This window comes from Vombatus ursinus, unplaced genomic scaffold (genome assembly GCF_900497805.2).
Source record: "Vombatus ursinus unplaced genomic scaffold, bare-nosed wombat genome assembly UNPS02014792.1, whole genome shotgun sequence".
Taxonomy (NCBI): Eukaryota; Metazoa; Chordata; class Mammalia; order Diprotodontia; family Vombatidae; genus Vombatus; species Vombatus ursinus.
In genome coordinates, this window is record NW_020954570.1 from 2,988,696 (window position 1) to 3,010,266 (window position 21,571).

The following is a 21,571-nucleotide window of genomic DNA, read 5'->3' on the forward strand; positions in this document are numbered from 1 at the left end:
AACCCTAGCTAGTAGTTCAGAAAGTGCCAGTATTAGCAGGATAATGGGGAAAGAAAAGACACTTTCCTACAGAGCAGTAGCAATAAAAGCATCAATACCATCAGCAGCAGAGACACAATGACATTAGCAATAACACCTAGCCTGGAGGCAACAGCTCAGATAGCATTAGTTTAAAGATAGCAGAAAGGGAAGTGGAACCCTGATTTGCAGGCCCTGGCCAGCTGGATGAGCAGTAGTAAAGGTCCCTGCCAGAAAAGGGCAAAGTGGGACAGAAGTAATTATGGGAAAGCCTCAGCCAGTGAGGTGTCCTGGAAGTAGTACTACCCTAATTAGCTGGACAGTACAGAAATAGAAGCAGGTCCATGCTGGTCTTTTGTTGCTACTTTGGTGGTGTTCCTTCAACTTTACAATAAGGATAAGAGGATGGGAGTTCATGTTATGAAGCTCACATGTATGACCCTGGCTTCTCAAATTATTGGTAACTAGGGTTCTAGTTGTGGTCAGTTATAAACTAAAATACCAATGGAACTAGGGTAGATTGAATTAATCCACATACTTCCATTTTACTAACTAGGGTTGTCATCAGTCAAAATTCTCTGTAGTAAGAAGGTTGGGGGAGCTGGAGTTAACTTTGCTCTAAGATGGATTGACCTAGGATCCTGCCATGATGCTTTGGGATAGTTCCAGGTTTAGCTATTGAGAGAGACCCCAACGAACCTCTTTGTAGCTTGACTTTAACTGCTTCTAACTCACTGTGGACTGATTTCTGTCTAGGAGGGGTATTTTATCTGGGCATAACAGTATATGTTTTTAATTAAAGACATTACATATATTAATTCTTAGGTTTCAGTGGTCCATAGCACTGGATATAGAACCATGGCTGTATTCCAGGGTTTAAAAATTCAATACCAAATGATCCACTGCTGGTGGTGAGTTTTTCCATATTTGTTTCTATTTATTCTACTGCTGAGAAGATATTCAAAGCCTATCCAACTTGTTAATACTCTTCATAGGTAGCACACTTTTGACATCCTTTCAAGAACACAGGGTCACCTTGATTGGTTGTTGTCTTTTGTTCTTGAAGAGGATCAAAGTGACATCACTATGTTGAGGTCACAATATGTCCAACAGTAGCTTATCAGACCAATATGAGCTCACAAGCTTCCATCACAGATAGGGCACAACTATTCTATATGCACATTTGGAGTGAAAATATCTCTAAATTTGTGCATCTCACATTTCTTTTGAGATACTGAAATTCTGCTTTACTCATAGAGAATAATACCTTCTATGATGCAGACATGCCATGTTAGGTAGTTCTGTGCCAGTGTTTCCTGTATCTCACAATTGATTTCAAAGTTTTTTAGAGAGATCTTGACAGTGTCTTTGTATTACTTCTTCTGACCTCTATGTGAATACTTGCCTTGTGTGAGTTCTCCATAAAATAATCTTTTAGGCAAGTGTATGTTTGGCATTTTAACAATGTGGCCAGCCCATTGGAGTTGTGATCTATGCAGTAGAGTTGAATGGTTGGCAGTTCAGCTCAGTCTAATACCTCTTCTCTCCCATGCTTTCCTTTGAAGCCTCCCAAACACTGAGCTCACTCTGACAATATGTGTCAACCTCATTATCTATGTGTACATCCTTGGAAAGCATACTGCCAAGGTGAGTGAACTTACCCAGAGCAGTCAAAATTTCTCCATTTGCTATAACAAAGATTTCCATGTATGGATGGTATGGTGATGGATGGTGGAAAACCTGTGTTTTCTTGGTGTTAATTGTCAGGTCAAAATTAACACAAGCAGCAGAGAATCAATCCAGATTTTGTTGCATTGCAGCTTCAGAGGTTGCATTGAGTATACAATATCAGTAAACAGTCTAAACCAGGTTATGGGTAACCAACAGGCCTCAAACCTTTTAGTGAGTTAGGAGGATTTCTACACCAAGGGTGTGAAGACTTCCCCAAGTGGAATGCACTGATGAGAACCTTTTTTTCTTTTTCTAACAACCATGAAGGTGGCTGAAGCAGGCCCTGTGGCACACTTAGAGTTTGGTCAGATATCAAAGATTCCAAGGTCATCCATTGATGCAATGGCCATTGCCAGTTATCCTGAATTCTGTCTTGCCACTGGACTTCAATGACCCTGAAAGAGAGACTGATGCTGACTAATTTGCAAAATTCTGCCCTTCTTAAATCCAATTCATGTGAAAGTCAAGACATCACCTGATGATATTATTGGACCTCTTTGAAAATGAAGGACAAGCAACAATATTCACCATGACCTTCCCCACTCCCCCACCTCCCAGGGGTTCTGAAAGAAGTTTATGTGCTAAAATGGAGCAGAGCATATAGCTAGACGATGTCTCAATGTTTTAATGTTAGGTCTTAAGGGAACAACAAATACCTAAACGCTTTTAATAAAATGCAGAATGCAAAAACTTGTAAGCTCTTAAGCAGTAGTATGTTAATGTATATTTAAGAATAGACTCCCTGGGGGGAATATATGCATTTAACAAACTTTTGAATTTAATATGTATTATTAACATTTTCTCTATCTCTTTCTTAAGTCTAGAAAATCAACAAAACAATAAATGAAGCCCTGATTTGTAGCGTTTGCTTATTTTTGACGTCTAAATTCTCACACTGAGAAGTTTAACAATTGGCTCTCTAGACACAGTTCAGGCTAACTCAAGCACACCCCTGCTATATATATGCTCTCATTTATTTACCATTAAATTTCAAATAAAAAAAAACACATCATCCTCTTTGCCTTTCATTACAACTCCTAACATGGTAAAATTCAATCCAACAGTTCATGCTTCCAAGGAAAGCTCTATTTAAAAGTCTCCCTCTTCATACACACACACACACACACACACACACACACACACACACACACACATACACATACCTTGCCTCCATTGTTCATTCTCAAAATAACTATCCAAGAAATTAGTTTCTAATTGGTGGAACTTCAATCCTCAACATGCCACTTCTCCCTTTCAAAGAGATACCACTGGTCACACTTGTGGAACAACTAGCATTTACCAAAAGAAGCTAGTAGTGTTGAAAGTATGGGATACTTTATTTTTCAGAATGCAACAATAAGAACACAACAGCAGCCATTTCTCTCTTTTTAATAAGCATTCCCTGAAGGAAAGTGGTCCAGCAGTCTTTTTAGGTTTAGGTTTTTTTGTTTGTTTGTTTGTGTATTTTAAAGAAAGTGAAAACCAGAGAGGAGAAAGCTATTGGGAATAACAACTCATAAAATTCCCCTACAGATGTGCTTAGAGCTAGATGTTTCATGTTAAATATAGTGCAAACTGTATGGAATTTTTATTTCCTCAAAACTACAGTTTTGAAAATGCAATTTAAAAATGGTTAATAGAGTGTCTTGGTAGTTACATTTTCAGTGTATTTCTGTATAGAATAAAGTTGCATTTTGTCTCCTCCCCATTCCACTGCCTACATTCACTTTCTGTCAGGATCATTGTAATAATGGATCAGCATGTTTCCAGATTTTGTTAAAAAAAATGTGAAAATGCCCTCAAATAGCACAACCCCTGAAATATAAAAATATATTTTATAAATTAACAAATATATGTATCAAGCTGTTAATTTGACTGGAAAAGTTCATATATTAATGATGTTTCATTTCATTTTCTAATATCACATTCAGTATATTTTTAATTAAAATGAAGCATCTTTTATAATCTACATAGACCAAGGTTGCTCCTGTATCAGCTTTATTGACATTAATAAATTTAAAGTTTTTTAAAAGAGAGAAATTAACATGCTTTTTAAAGGAACCAAAAGATCCTAGAATATCTTAAAATATGGGCTGGAATTCTCAGGAATTGAGGGGGTAAAAATGCTGATAAAATAATTTTTGTATTTGTTTTTCACAATGTCCATATGTTTTCAACTGGAATGCAGTTCTCTTTGTATGTCACCTTTGGGGAATCAAAAATGAAGACCACAGGGAAGATAAATGTCCTAGTGGAGGTTTTTAAATTTGGAAAATAGATTGAATTCTTGGGGGAATTAGAGAATTACTCAAAACAATCAAAAATACTAATTTAAATTTATTTTTGTTTCTCCTCATGGATGTTACTATTGACTATGAAAAATAATCATTAACTAATCTTAATTTTCATTTCAAAGATATCATTAACCAAAGATCAACTGAGTATTTTACAATAATAAATAGGAATATTAATGTGTCTTAATGTGTAAATTTGTTATCATTCAGTCATTCAGTTATGTCTCACTCTTTGTGACTCCATGGACTATACTGTCCATGGGGTTTTCTTGGCAAAGTTACTGGGGTGTTTTGCCATTTCCTTCTCCAGTGGAGTAAGGCAAACAGAAGTTAAGTGACTTGCCCAAGTGCACACAGCCAGTAGGTGTCTGTGACCATATTTGATCTCAGGTCTTCCTGACTCCAGGCCTGGAACTCTATCCACTGAACCATCTAGCTGCTTCTCATGTGTAAATATAGACACCCCAAAGCAATGTTCAGCATTTTCAAATGACTTCACTTTGGTTTTAAATGCCAAGACAGATGGAGTTCTATGAATGGCAATTGGAAACAAATTCCAAATTGGGGAACATAGTTTCTGAAAGTCTTTGATTGAAGGGACTTGAGATTATGCTCTGGATAGACTAAATAGCCTGTTGCTTCTGATGTCAGTGAACAACTAACTATTATACTATATTTAATGTTTTTACAGATTGCTGTTGTGTTAAACATCAAATAAGGATAGTCTTTCCTTTGATTTTTTTTTAATTTAGTTTCCTCTTCCAAAGAAAGCTTTGCATACCTCCTGTTGCTTTTCTTCCTAAGTAAAACAGGGAAAGTTCCAAGGCACATGGTATTTTTTTCCTTTGCTCATACTGAGAGTAGTTCCCTTCTTTACCAAATGCCCACATTTTCCTCTATATTATTTTCCCTCTATTATTATTAAACAAATACTTGAAATCTTAGAAGTGACCCTTGGCATTTGAAATCTATTCATAAATGTTTCTCATAAATCCATGTTTGTTTGTTTTTTAGATGACATTCCTTTTACTGGCAATGGCTTAATAGGCAGAATAACATTTGGGTGCAAATTAGTTCTATTATAGTATCTCTGGTTAACTATAACATAAGGAAGATCTCCCTCCAAGTAGTATGATATTTTTTCCTCAGCCTTGGTTTAATTCCACTTACAAAAAAATCAATGAATCACTAAAACATATTTGATTTATTTTGAGATTTTGAAGAAGCCATGAAACAAACTGAATATAGGAAGAGCAATATAGAAGAAGTATAGTTGCCAGATATTCATTTTGCTTTAATTTTAATTCATTTCTATTTCAAAGTAAAATAGTAATTTCTAAGAAACAAATGCTAACTTTCAGGTAATGGCTTCATCTAATAGCAAAACAACTATAGGCTTTTTTTTTCCATGTATTCCTCCCATCCAGTTGCCCTGATTATTGAACACTTCTCCCTATTCTCAATATGCTGAAAGATAAGAAATATGGTACTGATTCTCCACTTATCCAATTAATTTTGTTGGCATCTCTCACACAATAATGCATTCAAGAATTTAGCATTTAAATATTTTAAGGTGTAAAATAGTCTCCATTTTACCCCCCAAAAGCAGTGTTAACATGAGATATCTTTCTAAGCACACGTCACAAAATCAAACTCTACTTTGTTTTTATTTCACAAATCAATTATTTGGTTTATTCAGATATCATAGGTAATTAATCCAAATTGATAATCTACAAAAAGTCTCTTAATTATCTTCCTAATTATCTTTTTTCTACTCTCTATATAGCATAAACAGAAAACTGAATGAGTACATTTACCTCTTAAATTAAAACAAATGACCATAAAACAGTATCCCTCATCTCATTCAATATCACTATGCCAATTGTAATAAATGAACATAGTGTTATCTGGTAGACATCCATGCAGTCCAAATATTACTTTCCCAAACAAAAGCTTTATGGAACAAACTATTTTGATATTTTATAGATAAGTTCTTTTTTATTTTTTAATTTAAAAACTCATTTAAAATTTATTTTTAATATTTTAAATTGGGAATTGTAAATTCTCTCACTGCCTCCTACACCCTCCCGCAACCATTAAGACTGCAAACAATATGTCCATGTTATCCATGTTTTAAAGAAAATAAAGAAAAATAAAGTGAAAAAAATTATAATTTAATCTGCATTCAGACTTCATTAGTTTTCCCTCTGGAGGTGGATAGCATTTTTCATCATGAGACCTTTAGAATTGTCTTGGATTGTTGTATTGATCAGAGTCGTTAAATCTCTCACATTTGATCATCATTAGAGATTCCTATTACTGCATAGTAGTTTCTCCTGGTTCTTCATACTTCATTTTGCCACCAGTTCATATAAATCTTCCAAAGTTTTTTTTTTTTTTTCTGAAACCATCCTGCTTGCTATTTCTTTTAGCACTATGGTAATCTATCACAATCATACATTGCAACTTGTTCAACCATTTCCCAATTGATAGGCATCCCCTTAATATCCAATTCTTTGCCACCACAAAAAGAGATGCTATAAATATTTTTTGTACATATAGGTCTTTTTTTTTTGCTTGATCACTTTGGGATACAGACTTTATATTGATGTTGCTGGGATAAAATGTATGAAGTTTTGTAACTTTCGGGCATAGTTCCAAATTGTCCTCCAAAAATGGTTGGACCAGCTCACAACTCCACCAACAGTACATTTGCTTAAGTTTTTACTCTACATCCTCTACAACATTTATCATTTCCTTTTGTGTCATGTTAGTCAATTTGATAGGTGTAAGGTCCTCACAGTTGTTTTAGTTTGTATTTCTTTAATCAATAATAATACAGAACAATTTTTATATGCATATTGATAGCTTTGATTTCTATTTCCAAAAACTGATTTCATATCCTTTTACCATATATCAAATGGGGAATGATTTATATTCTTATACATTTGACTCAATTCTTTATATATTTGAAAAATGAGACCTTTATCAAAGACATTTTCTATAAATTTTTTCCCAGTTTCCTGCTTTCCTTGTAATTTTGGCTGTATTCTTATTTTTTGTGCAAAAATTAATTTAACATAATGAAAATTATCTCTTCTATTTCTCATGTTGTACTCTATCTTTTGTTTGGTCATAAACTATTTCTTTATCCATAGATCTGATAGATACAATTTTCCATGATCCATTAACTTTATATCAAAGTCATGTACCCATTTTGGATTTATCTTGATATAGGTGTGAGATGTTGGTCTATGCCTAGTTTCTGCCAAATTGCTTTCCAGTTTCTCCAGCAACTTTTGTCAAATAGTGAGGTCTTGCCCCAAAAGCTTGGATCTTTGCATTTGTCAAACTCTAGATCAGTTAAGTTCTTTAAATGAAAGATAATTTTATCCAAACAATTCATCTCTACTTAGTTGTAATTTTTTGTCCCTCTTAATCACAGTAAGGCTACATTTTGATTTGGATTCACTCTTTTTTATCCGATAAAATAAGGTTTATTTCAAAGCCACATAGAATACTAGAAGCTTATCATTGGCTCTCAAGGTAAATTGGAATGTCCTTTGATGTACATAATGGAGACATCATTGAAAATTTGATGTAAAGGGACATTCTTTGATCATTGCTATTACCATTGTTTTTTCTCCAGAGAATAAAAATTCTCTGTTTTCATACCAAAGGGAATTTTATGATAACTTAGATAACTTAGTTTTAAACTCCCATAGTGGCTTTCATAATTTGGAGGTATCAGACTGAAGAAAGAATAAAACTTATGTGGTAAATATATTATTTCAATATATTAATCATGATTTAAGGTCTGGACATCCATCACAGATTACCTTTACTTTAAAGGACAATACCATCCTGTCAATCCTTCATGTTCACAATTTAAGTGTTACCTTCAATTCCTCACTATCTTTTCAAACCTCCTCCACCTGCCTGTCTATTGCCTAAGCCTGTCAATCTCATCTCTGCCACATCTTTTTTATATACTCCTTTCTTTCCTCTAACACTGTCACCATTCTAGTTCATCATCCTCATCGTCTCACACCTGAATTATTGCAATAGCTTTCTGGTGTGTTTGTCTGCCTTAAGTCTCTCCTCATTCTAATCAATACTCAATTCAAGTATCAAAGTGATTTTTATTAAGTTCAGGTCTGACTTTATAATTTCCCCACTCAATAAGCTTCAGTGACTCCTTATCACCTTTAGGATCAAATAGATAATGCTGTCTGGTATCAAAGGCCTTAACAACCTACCTCCTTTCTACCTGGCCAGTCTTCTTATTCCTTATATCCTACTGTATTCTTTGATTCAATGGCACTGGTCTCCTGGCTATTCAAAACAAAACAAAACAAAAAAAATAACAAAAAAAAATAAAACACCACCATATTTCTTGGCTCCAGGTATTATATCTGGTCCTGTCTCATGCTTGAAATACTCTTTTACTTCATCTCCACTTAGTAGATTCCACGCCTTCCTCAATTAATCTGCCATCTTCTAAAGGAAATCTTTCCCAACTCGCTTTAATTCTAATGCCTTCCCTCTGTTAATTATTTTCTATTTATCCTGGATATAGCTTACTTTGTATTTGATTGCTTGTTATCTCTCTCATTAGATTGCAAACTCCTCAGAGCAGGGACTAATTTTTGAGTGTTATAATATCCCCAAAGCATAATGCAATACTTGGTACATAGTAGGCACTTATACATGTTTATTGATTGATTGACTTTATGCCTACAAAACAATAAACAAGACATGTGTATATTTTCATCATTTAAAATGGTGAATAAATAAGTCCCCAAGTAATTCAATCTCACGTGTTACACTTAAAGCAGATAATGTTTTATTCAATGCAACAACTCAACAAACATTTATTAATCTTTCAAATAAATGGTTGTTGATTAACTATTTGTTTATCAGAATGCTCTAACTAAGCATTAGGGGGTACAAAGATAGATAAACAGTTTTGTACATGAAAAAACTTAATGATCAGTGGAATTAAAACTACCTTAATAGTTATGATGCCAGGACTGAGAGAAAATGAAAAAAGAGAGCTCTAGCCAAGATATTATAAAAACTTTGAGAGAGTGGTTACTTTCTTTTGTGGAAGAGAAGACAAGGGCTCAAAGAAAATATTACTGTGTAATAATATTTAATATGGGCCTTAAAGGCAGTGAGAAGCTTCAGCAAAGAGAGAATGATAATAAAGATAAAAAAAAGTCTATTTTAGACATGTGGTCGACACCAACTTATAAAAAAATAAGAGCCATATCCCACTTGATATATGGTCAAAGGATATTAACAGACAGTTTTCAGAAGTAGAAATCAAAGCTATCCATAGTCACATGAGACAAATGCTCTAAATCACTATTGATTAGAGAAATAAAATTTAAAATAACTTGAGATATCAATACTACCTCACAATTTTCAGATTAGCTAACATGACAAAAACAAAAACATGGATGGGATGTGGAAAAATTGAGACACTAATGCATTGTTGGTGGAATTGTGAGATAGTTCGACCAATATGTAGAAAAATTTGGAACAATGCCCAACTGTGGGAACTGTGACATCTGTATGTATGTATGTATGTATGCATGCATATCACATATGTGCCACACAATGCACACATATGCACATGCGGATACACATGTGCACACATGCCCATATATTCACATACACACATGCACATATAATATACATAGATACATATATGTATATATACAAAATGCATGTGTATATGTGTATACATATATGTATATATGTGTGTGTATATATATATTATATATATATACACACACACACACATGCACACACACACATATTAGCTCTTTTCTGATGGCAAAGATTTTGAACCTGAGGGAAAGCCCATAATTTGGGGAATGCCTGAAAAAATTGTGGTATATGATTGTTATGGAATACTCTTTTGCTGTAAGTAATGATGAGCAGGATTTTTCTAGAAAAAAAAAGTGGAAAGTGAACTCATACAAAGTGACATAACCAGAACTGGTAGAAAATTCTATGCAGCAACAACACTATTGTAAGGATGATCAACTGTGGAAGACAATTACTCAGATCAAGATAATTATCCAGGACAATTCCAAAGGACCCCTGATAAAAAATGCTATCCACCACCAGTGAGAGAACTGATGAACTCGAATGAAGATTGAAGCATACTTTTTAGAAACTTTTAAAAAAAATTTGTTTCTATTTTCTTTTGTAATATGGCTAATATAGAAATATATTTTGCATGACCTCATACATAATTGAAATCAAATTGATTGCCTTTTCATAGAAGGTGGAGGGACTGAAAGGAGGGAGAGAATTTGGAACTCAAAATGTTTTAAATGATTGTTAAAATTATTTTACATATAATTAAATATTAACAAAACAAATGAAAATAATTAAGATGAATATGTATGATAATTAAAAAAAGAAGAATATTATTGTTATTGGATAAATTGGTCTCCTAGGTCTGTTCACTTTGCATCACATCTCCCAAGGTTTTGTTCTGAAATCATCTCCATCATTTCTTAAAGCCCAATAGTATTCTTTTTTTTTTTTTTTATCTCATTGACGTATATACCTAATAACAGGATCCTGGAGATGATAGAGAGCCACTGGAGAATATTGAGTAGAGAAAAGATGTATTCATACCTTTTCCTTAGGAAAATCACTTCTGTAAGGGGTGGGGCAGTAAAAGAAGGATGAATTAGACTGGATTAAAAATTGAGGCAATGATAATCACAATCTGGCTATTGCTGAGGACCTACACAAGGTTGTTGGCAATATATTTTATTTTGTGGAAAAAAAATTTTTCTACCTCTATTGAAATAATAATATGAATTTTGTTGTTGTGCTATTAATAGTCAATTTTTTTTTACTTTCCCTTATTTGGAACCATCTCTGATATTTCTCTATTCTCCTGACTAATATTTCATTTATTTTTCTGTCAATATTTATTAGAGAAATTGGCCTATAATTTTCTTTGTATTATTTTATTTTGTTTGGTTTAGATATTAATACTGTATTAGTGCCAAAGCAGGTATTTATCAGGGCACTTTCATTATTGATTTTTTTTCAAAAGGCTAATTTGTATCAGAATTAATTGTTCTTTACATGTTTGATAGAGTTCACTTATAAATTCATCTGCTCCTATATATTTTTTTGTTTGCACTTTCATTTATGACTTTTAAAATTTCTTTTTCTAATATTATTAAATTAATTTATTTCCAGTTCTGTTATTCTGATGCAGTCAATATTTGAAGGTGCCATATCTAGGTTAGAAAGATCTGTGTGCTTTTCTATTCTCATTCAGTATTCTCCAGAAATCTATCATATCTAACTTTTCTCAAATTCAGTTCAAGTCCTTCATTTGTGTTTTGTTGTTTATTTTTGAGTCTATTTATCTAAATCTGAGTGGAGGCAAATTTAGGTCTCACAGTAGTATAGATTTACTTTCTCTTTTATCTGCAACTCATTTAACTTTTCCTTTAGAAATTTAGATGCTATGCCATTTAGCATATACTGATAGTACTTCATTATCTATGGTACCATTTTGCAAAATGTATTTTCCCTTTTTGGTTTTAATTGGTTTTAATTTTTTGTGTTGCTTTGTCTAAAATCATGATTCCTACATTTGTCTTTTTTATTTCAGTTAACATATAATACATTCTGCTCAAGTCTGTTATTTTTAAATCTGTGTTTATCTTTATATTTCAAGTTTTTCTTGTAAACAACATATAGTTTGAATTTTGATTTCTAATCCATTGTCCTGTTTTTAAATTTTATAGGTGAGTTTATCCCATTCCCATTCATAATTCTGACTGCTAGTTGTGTATTTCCTCAATCAATCCTATTTTCTTGTACCTTTCTTTATCTATTTTTTTCTTTAAGTATTTCTTTGCTCCTGACTAATATCTCCTTTAATCTACCATCTCTCTTATCCCTCACATTACCCTTAACCACTTTCCTTCTATTTCCCTGTCACATAAGATTTATTTCTGTACCAAATCGTGTGCATATGTATTCTTCCTTTCTTGGACCAGTTTAGATGAGAATGAAGTTCAAGTTTTTTTTTTTCTCATTCTCCTCCCACTGCCTCTTTATTGCCATATAGACTTCTGCTTGTTCACCCCATTTATCTGAAAATATTTCTCCCATCCATTCTTCTTCTCTTTTTCCCACTTTCCCAGTGTGTTTCTCTTTCCCATACTTTCCATTCTTCTTTTGACATCATCAAACCATTACACTTTTACTCCTAGGTACCCTAATTAGATTAACCCTATCATGCTAATGTTCTGAGAGAATACATGTGTCAACTCCCCATATAAGAATGTAAACAGTTTATCTTTCATTATGGCTTATTCTTGCATACCTGTGTTTCCCTTTTTAAAGTTTCTTTTAATTTGCATTTGCATAACAAATGATCTTAGCTTTTGTCTTTTTATTAGCAATGCTTTAAAGTCTCTATTTCATTAAATATCCATTTTTTCCCTGTAGGATTATACTCATTTATTTCTGGTTTAGTTATTCTTGGTTTTAAGCCTAGGTCCTTTTTTTTCTCTCTCAAATATCATATTCGATGTTCTCAATTTCTTTATAAGTATGGCTGCTATATCTCATGTTATCTTACTATGACTTGGTGGTATGTGATTTATTTGTTTCTGGCCATTTGCTAGCTATCTAACTAGCTAGAGATAGATGGAGATGTGTAGATATCTAAATTTACCTGGGAGCTCTAGATTTTGGCTATAATATTCCTGGGAGTTTTCATCTTAGGATTTCTTCTAGGAGATCACTAGTGGATTAATTTAATTTCTAAGTTGTTTGGTACTACTCATATTTATATTCTAATAAGAATTCAGTCTGGCACATTTTCTAGATCTTTCTAGAGGAAGTGTGGTTGGGAGAACTAGACTCTTTCTTCCTGCTATTCTGTCATGTTGACTCTGACTTCATTCAACTATATTCTTTATCATCTCATTTAAAAAAAAATTAGTTTGATAATTTTGTTTTCCACTTTTGCAGGCTGATGATTTGGTTATACATTGAAGTTAATTTAGAAATAATGTCTTTAATTATATCCAGTTATTTTCTTATTTGCTAAAGTATAATCATTTTAATTTTGTGTGACATTATTCAATGCTCACTATTTCTGGTATTCCTCAAATCTCTTGTCAAAGTAGTCATAATATGTAAGTACAAGGTAGCAATTATCTCTCAGACCCAAGTTTTTCAGTGTATTTTTAATGATTCTCTCCTCTGCTTGCCTTCCACCGCACAGTAAGCTCCATAAAAGCAATGGCTATGCTCTGTCTAATCTCACTCTCTCACTCATAACTTAGCACAATGTTAGGAGTTTAAAAGATGGTTGTTGTATCTTCTACCTCAATGGAACTCCATGAAATTTCATGTTACAATCCCAATATCATGTTCCCTCCATTGTGCTTCCCTGCAAATGGACACCATTAAACTATATAATGCCTTAAAATATGGTGCAGCTGATAGAGCACTGTAATAAGCATTGAGAATCTTGTGTTATGGTCCCAGTTCTTCAACTAATTATACAAACTCAAATATTTAACATGTTTGGTTCAACCTTTCCTCATTTAAAAATGAGGACAAAGATATTTTCAATATATTCACAAAATTATTGAGAGGAAGTGCTTTGTAAAAGTGAGAAACACTTCAAAAGTATATCTTTTTAAAAAAATTTCCTCTTTCACATTTGGTTCTTTACTCACCTAATATTTTTCTTGAGTCATTAGTTACTAAATCTATCAACAACTTGAAAAATAAATTTAATTTTGAAACTAATTAAATTAATATATTAACAATTTCCAGTCACAATCCTTGATAGCTGATAGAAATCATTTGAATGACATTTAAAAAAATATTTTATAAGACAAGCACCATTTTATAAAGACTAAAAGAAGACATATGTGAAGATGTCTACTATAAAATATGTCTTCTATATTTGAGATGCTTGTTCTGTCACCTTCAAGCTTTGAGTGCTAAAAGTAAGACATAGGACTTAACTGGATTGTAAAACCATGAAGGTCCTCTGCACTCAAATTCTGAATAATTAAGAACAAACTTCTTAGGGCCTCAGTTTCCTCATGCATAAATGAAATGGTTATGTAAAATTATCTTTAATGTCCTTTCCAATTTCAATTCTGTGAATTAGAATGGCTCTGGGACTTTATTTACTTGGTGTGGTCTGAGGGCCAGACTTAAATAAACCAATTATGTTTCCAATATTCTTCATTAATTATCAGAAATCCAAATTGGTCCCTTGTGTTCCATTGCATAGAACAAAAGCCATGCATTGAGAAAGAGGGGATGGTAATTCAGGCAATAAGTCAACTATTCCTCCCCCTGCAGAGATGTGCCATGGAGAGGTCACAGAATTTGTAGTTAGAAAGACCTGTGCTCAAATTCTTCACATATTCATTAGCTAAGTTGCCCTGAGTAAGTCACTTAATTTCTGTGTGCCTCAATATCCTCATTTCTAAAATGAAGGGACTGAATTCCACAGCTTTTCAGTTTTAAATTCAAGATCACATGATGTGGCATTAAAATTTCTATAGACTTCTTCATTTTTGTGTCTTGAGAAGGGGAGAATGGATCTGAATAATAGATATCTGAAGAAACGGAAAGCACATTGTTTCAATGTCTGCCTGTCTTTTGGCATTGCCACTGTGCTTGCTTTCTACACATAATACTGTTTCAGAGGCTTCATTAGAGACTCATTAAAGCTTTGGTTCTCATTAGTGTAGTCTGTTGTAATGATAAAAAATAAGCTTTCTATTTCCCCCCTTTGCCTTATCTGTTTTCATGTGAGAACCTGATAGATTTCACAATTCCTATGGGATATACTCATGGAGGAGCAAAATGAGTTGTCAGTACTGTCAGTGTTATAGAATAAAAACATAATGACAGAGATCTATATGTCAAATGTTGGTTTACAAAAAAAACACAATCTGTTCCATGTAAAATCTGATTTTCAGTTAGTATCTTTAAATAGTTGGTCTTTTGTACCATAATGTTTGTGAACTGCTTAGGTGACCCCCTCACTTCCACCCCCTTCCTCTAGCTGTCTTCAGTCCATGTAGACCAATTCTCTCCATGGTGTTTTATGAAAGGGATATTGAGTCCTTGGTTGTAAAGGGGAAAATCTAATTAAAGCTTGATAAATTGTTTGTCACTCTGACTCACTGTAGATAGTCACAGTGTCTGACTTTTCCTGAACCTACAAGATTGAGCTAAGGATTAGTGACTTTAAAGGTCAAGCATAATATAAGGGCATAGAGATCCAAATGCTTTCTGAACACTAAAGGAGTTATAGGAGACTGCAAATTCATTATGTACTATTAAGTCATACTCAATGGCTCCAAATAAGTGATTGATTAAGGAATATCACAGTGTCTGTGGCATGCTAACATTCAAGGAACATCCTAAAGCAATGGCTTTTGGAGAAATATATTAAATGTGGCTGCTTGATCTTCTATTCTACAACTGTATTCAGATTTAGAACTACTTTTTTTCCTCCTTTTTCTCCTTTGTTTTTGTACTTCTTATCTCCATGGATTGACTGAAAGGAAAGTGAAATTATCTTTCTTCCAAGTTGCACGTACTTTCAGATGAGAATGTGTACTGTTTTCCATAGCTAAACTTAAATTTATATCATAAAGCAATGACAAAATCACCAAAGAAAATCTGTGATTGAATAGTATGGGGGGGTAGTTCTTAAAAACTGTCAGAGGAATGGGATAAATCCTTGCTATTAAGCTGCTAAAGTAGTTCTAATCAGGTTTGCAGTGCTTTCTAAGGCAGGAGCTGTTAACTTTTTTTTTTGTATTAAGGACCCTTTTGTCAATCTAGTGAAGCCTATTGACCCTTTCTCAAAATGTTTGTAAGCATATATTATCGATGGCATTATGAAATAATTCAAAAGTTAGTCAAAATAAAGATTTTCCTTATCCAAGTTTGTAGATTCCCTGAAATCTATCTCTTGGTATTTGAGCAGTCCATTAACAGCAGGTTAAAAGCTCCTGATCTAAGGTAAACCAAACAACACCAAGCAAACAGCAGAATTAGGAAATAGTTCAGTTTGAGGTGACCATTTGTATTACCAGATTTAGGTAGGTTGCATGCAGCATATGGTGTCAGGAAAAAAAATTCCATAAGAATAAAGGATAAGCAAGAGAGGATTATCCTGGAGTTAGTTGGAAAATCAATTCTTAAACTCAGAGTAAACATTTATTCCATGGGGAAAAAAGCAAATGCTAAAAATCAGGACTGAACCGATTTTTTTGTTGATTGTTTACTCAAGAAAGTAATATAGAAAATGGTAAAAATGTAGATTTTTCTTAAAAATATTCCATGAATATAATTGTTAAACCGTTACCAACAAACTCTTAAAGTTATGTGCATAGCATATGTGGGTTAAGTGACTAACCTAAATTCCTTAGAGGTTATCTTAGGCTGGAAAAGACCCTTCACTAAAGTTGCAGTGGACTGGAAGCCTTGTCTTCTTCCAGAGTCAAACTTATTGATAAACACTGCTAGCAAAACTCCCAACTGATAGTACCTATGAACTGTTCACTCAGATGTAAGTTGTAGATCACTGCTCTTCCTACTGGTTGCTAAATTGTTTCTGGTTCCTGGGCTCCTATAGTTTCATACTTCTGGTACCCATTCTCATGGTTCCTCTGGCACCACTGATGCCAACTACCAGTGTCAACTGCACTGGTAAGTATGAGTAGCTTCTCATTTGCAATCATCTTTCAGATCATGTTTGTTTTTTCTATTCACTGCACCCCCCAAAAATCTAACTGAACATTCTGGACTGTGGATTTTTGCAGAGTTGAACTCCCACTCCTGTTGCCTCACTGTTTGATCCAGGACTTCTGATACTGTGGCTTTGTCTGGTCTAAACATTACATCACTGAATCAATTTTGAGATATTGTTTTTCCTAAGGAAGTGGAATACATTTAGGTATCTGCCCACTAATCTGGAAAGATAAGGGAAAGTTCAGGTGGCACTGGGTCATATGAACACTGAGCAGAACCTTCTCCTGACTAGTTTCAACCATGGAGAAGAAGAAAAAGAAGAAGAAGAAGAAGAAGAAGAAGAAGAAGAACAACAACAACAACAACAACAACAACAACAACAACAACAAGAAAAAGAACAAGAACAAGAAGAACAAGAAGAGAAGACGTTAACAAGGTAAACAATTGCATACTACTCATTTAGAGTCTGGGCCTATTATCACTTGTAGTACAATGTCAGGAACAGCCTCAGTGATTGTGCTCTCTACTTTATCTGACCCTTCTATTACCTTAGGAATGGATTCCCAGTTCTTATCTACCATTACCTCCTGTTGTGGCTATATATAATCCTGATCTCTGTAGAATTCATCATATTGTTCCATAGAGTACTATACTTTGGAGACTTTACTTTCCTGCCACAGTAGTCAGCACCTGTTCCTAGCATTATTACTTCCCTTAACTTGTGTTGTTACTAAGATTTTGAATAGCTCTGGTTTTAGTGCATAGGCCTTGAAAAAACTATTAAACCTGACTCTGTTTTCTGAATAAGTAGGGACAATTTATTGTCATTTTTCCTTATGCTGGAAATCTAATTTTTCTAGTTCAATTAACAACAGATAGGGAATAGTCCTCCAGTACTAATGCTGAATGGCCACCACCTTTAAAATTCATTGACCTGATCCCATTGGTTTAGGTAAAACCTCACTCCCTACCCTTTGGGAAGTTTCCTTATGTGTACCCATAAGTGTATATATAACAGGGTGTCAGGCTGCCACATACAGGTATCTAAACTCTTGAGGATATGAATCACTCCTCTTCCCACTTCAACAATAATGATAACTGTGAGATCGTTCTAGTCTAATTCTGACAACTAATTTCTAATATGGCCAGATTTGATTCAGGTAGATCTGGTGGTTGAGGCCCAAGATTTAAATGAAATTAGATACTCATGATCATATAACATTGAACAAAAAGCAAGGTTTAGTTAGCATTGGCATAGAAAAGATATTCAACAGTATATGGTGTTGATTGAGTTAGAGGAACAGGAAGAGAGAGAAAGATTTGAGTTGAATAAGGAAAAGGAAATTAACAATATAGGAGGGGTTTAGACCAGTGAAACATTTCCAAAGTTGAATTTAGGGAGGAAAAATTTGGTAAACTTTGGGAGAAATCGGAGAACATTTGAAGGAAAACAATCTCCTGGCCCAGATTCTGATTAGCTTCTGCTTCTACATTGAAAGAAAAGCTGGATCAAGGAAAACTGAAAATATTTTTAATTAAGTAGATTCTGTGAGGATTAGGGAATATAAACTGAAAAGGTAAACTCAGAAAATATAAGAAATAATGGTTCACAAGACAATGCAAAGTGAGGTTAAAAATAGGAGTATTAGGTAAATAGAGTGGAGTGATGGATATATGAAATAGAAAGGACATTGGTGAAAGGCTAAAGGAGAAGTGTCTGAAGCTATGGAATTGTTGAGACAAAGGAAATTATTTTGAGTGAGGTTATCAATATATTGAGAGGGGATAATTGGCTGTAAACATTTTACCTGGTGCTTAATGTTTAAGTGGAAGCATTATTGGTTCAAAAGAATAAGGCTCACAATCTCAACCAACATGGAGAATGTGGGAAATTATGCAATTTCTTGCATTGAGTGTGAGATATTTATATTTTTGTAATGGGTGGATGGAATATTGTGTTGCCATGGTAGACTGATAAACCTGGAAAAGAAGATGGTAAAACTAGAGGATGATCTTTCTACACTCCAAGCAGGGGGAACAAAGTGTACCTAAAAGAGAGATTTGACCTTTGTCATTAATTTAGAAAGTAGTAGAATAATACACAAAGAGGAAAGGGAAGAAAATGACATCTGTTCAATTAGACCTTAAAACACATTTAAGGCTTTTTTCTAGAGATGAGAGAACTTGATGCTCTGAAAAAGAATGTGCTTGTTTATAAAAGAATGATAAAGCAGAGCTTTAAAAAAGGTGTCAGGTGACCTACTTCAGTAAGAATCAGGGGAAGCAAAGCAGCAGACTGTCAGTCATTCTTTGCTTAGGGTCACAAAGTAAGCAATTTGTTAACATGATAACAATAAAAAGGTCTGATACTTTTCCACAGCCATATGGAAGACCTAACAGAAATCCTCCTAAGACTTAATAGTTAATACTCTTGTATTTAATAAATAATTATTTTTAACTTAATATTTCATTTTTCAAAATTACATGTAAAAACAATTTTCAACATTCATTTTTTTTAAATTGAGTTCCAAATTCTCTCTCTCCCCCCACTAATTGAGAAGTCAAGCAATTTGATATGGGTTATGCATGTGTAGTAATGCAAGACATATTTCCATATTAGTTATGCTGTAAAAAAAAAGATCAAAATGAAACCCCAAGAAAAATAAAGAAAGTAAAAAAAAAGTATGTTTCAATCTGTATTCAGATTCCATCAGTTCTTTCTCTGGCCATGGAAAGCATTTTTCATCATAAGTCCTTCAAAGTCTTCTTGGGTCACTGTATTTCTGAGAATAACTAAGTCATTTGTGGCTGATCATCTTACAATATTGATGCTACTGTGTACAATGTTCATGTTTCTACTCATTTTACTTTGCATCAGTTCATGTAAGTCTTTCCAGGTATTTTTGAGAGCATCTAGCTCATCATTTGCCATAGCACAATAATATTCCATCACAACCATATACCACAAATTATTCAGCCATTCCCCAATTTATGGACATAGCTCAATTTCCAATTCCTTGTCAACAGAAAAGAGCTGCTATAAATATTTGGACACAGTGCCAAATTTCTTTATGTAATGGTTGAATCAGTTCACAATACCACCAATAGTGCATTAGTGTCCCAATTTCCCCACATCCCCTCCAACATTTGTCACTTTCCTTTTCTGTCCTATTAGCTAATCTAATAGGTGTGAGAAAGTAAATCAGAATCATTTTAATTTGTATTTCTTCAATCAATAGTGATTTCAAGCATTTTTTCATTGGGTATAACTTTTATTACTTCATCTGAATACTGACTGTTCATATTTTTATCATTTGTCCATTGGGGAATAGCTCTTATTTTTATAAATAGCTAGTTTTTTTTATAGATTTCATTAAATTCTCTATATATTTGAGAGATGAAGCCTCTATCAGAGTAACTTCCTGTGATTTTTTTTCAATGTTTTGATTGCTAACTGTTTCCCACCATCCAATTCCCCCCATGTATTCTATTCTCCCTCTCCTTTCACACTCTTCCAATCTACTCTTTTCTATGAGCACCTCTCCCTTCTCTTATCCTTTTCTCCTCCTACTTTCCTGTAGGATAAGAGAGATTTCTATACCCAATTGAGTGTATATGTTTATCCCTATTTGAACCAATTCTGATAAGAGTAAGGTTGGCTCACTCCCCCCCCCTCCACACTTCCCCCATCTTCTTCTCCATTGTAAAAGCTTTTTCTTGCCTTCTTAATGGGAGACAGTTTACCCTATTCTTCTCACTTTTCCTTTCTCCCAGTGTATCCTCTTTCTCACCCCTTAATTTTATTTTTTAAAATATCTTCCCATCATATTTCACTCAACCCTGTGTCCTCTGTCTATATACATTCTTATCTTGTTCTAATAATAAGAAAGTATTTATTATTTACAAGTATCATCTTACTGTGTAGGTTTGTAAACAGTTTAACCTTATAAAGTCCCTTATGATTTGACTTTCTTGTTTTTTTTTTATACTTCTCTTGAGTCCTGTATTTGGAAGTCACATTTTCTATTCAGCTCTGGGTTTTTTTTTATCAGTAATGCTTGAAAGTCCTCTATTACACTGAACATCCACTTTTTTTCCCAAAGGGTTTTACACAGTTTTTCTGGGTAGGTGATTCTTTGTTGTAATCCTAGCTCCTTTGCTCTCTAGAATATCATATTCCAAGCTCTCTGATCCTTTAAGGTAGACACTTCTAAATGTTTAGCTCTACTGACTGTGGCTCAATGATACCTGATTTCCCCCCCCCCCCCCCGCTCTTTCCAGTATTTTCTCCTTGACTTGGGGCTCTGGATTTTGGCTTTAATATTCCTGGGAATTTTCATTTTGGTGTCTCTTTAAGGAGGTGATTGGTAGATACTTTCAATTTCTGTTTTACCTTGTACTGTAACAAGTTTCAGTTTTTTTGTGGAGGTATTTTCCAAGCTACTTCTAGGGACTTGTAAGTTCTCAGTTTTTTCAAAGTGATATGCTCTAAGGAGAGGTCTTTACTGATCTCCTGGCCTGGGCTGTGGTCTGTAAGTGACCACAAAAACTTTTTCTCTGCCTGAAACTGTGAGGAGGGTCCCTGCTCCACTGTGGCCATGAGCTCTGGTGTGCTAGTGCTCCTCCTTGTCCTGGGACTGCCACCCAGGACCTCAACCTGAATTCAAATATGGACAAAGCAAAGGAGTCCTGCCTTAAGTGCAAACAAAAAATATGCCTCTGATATC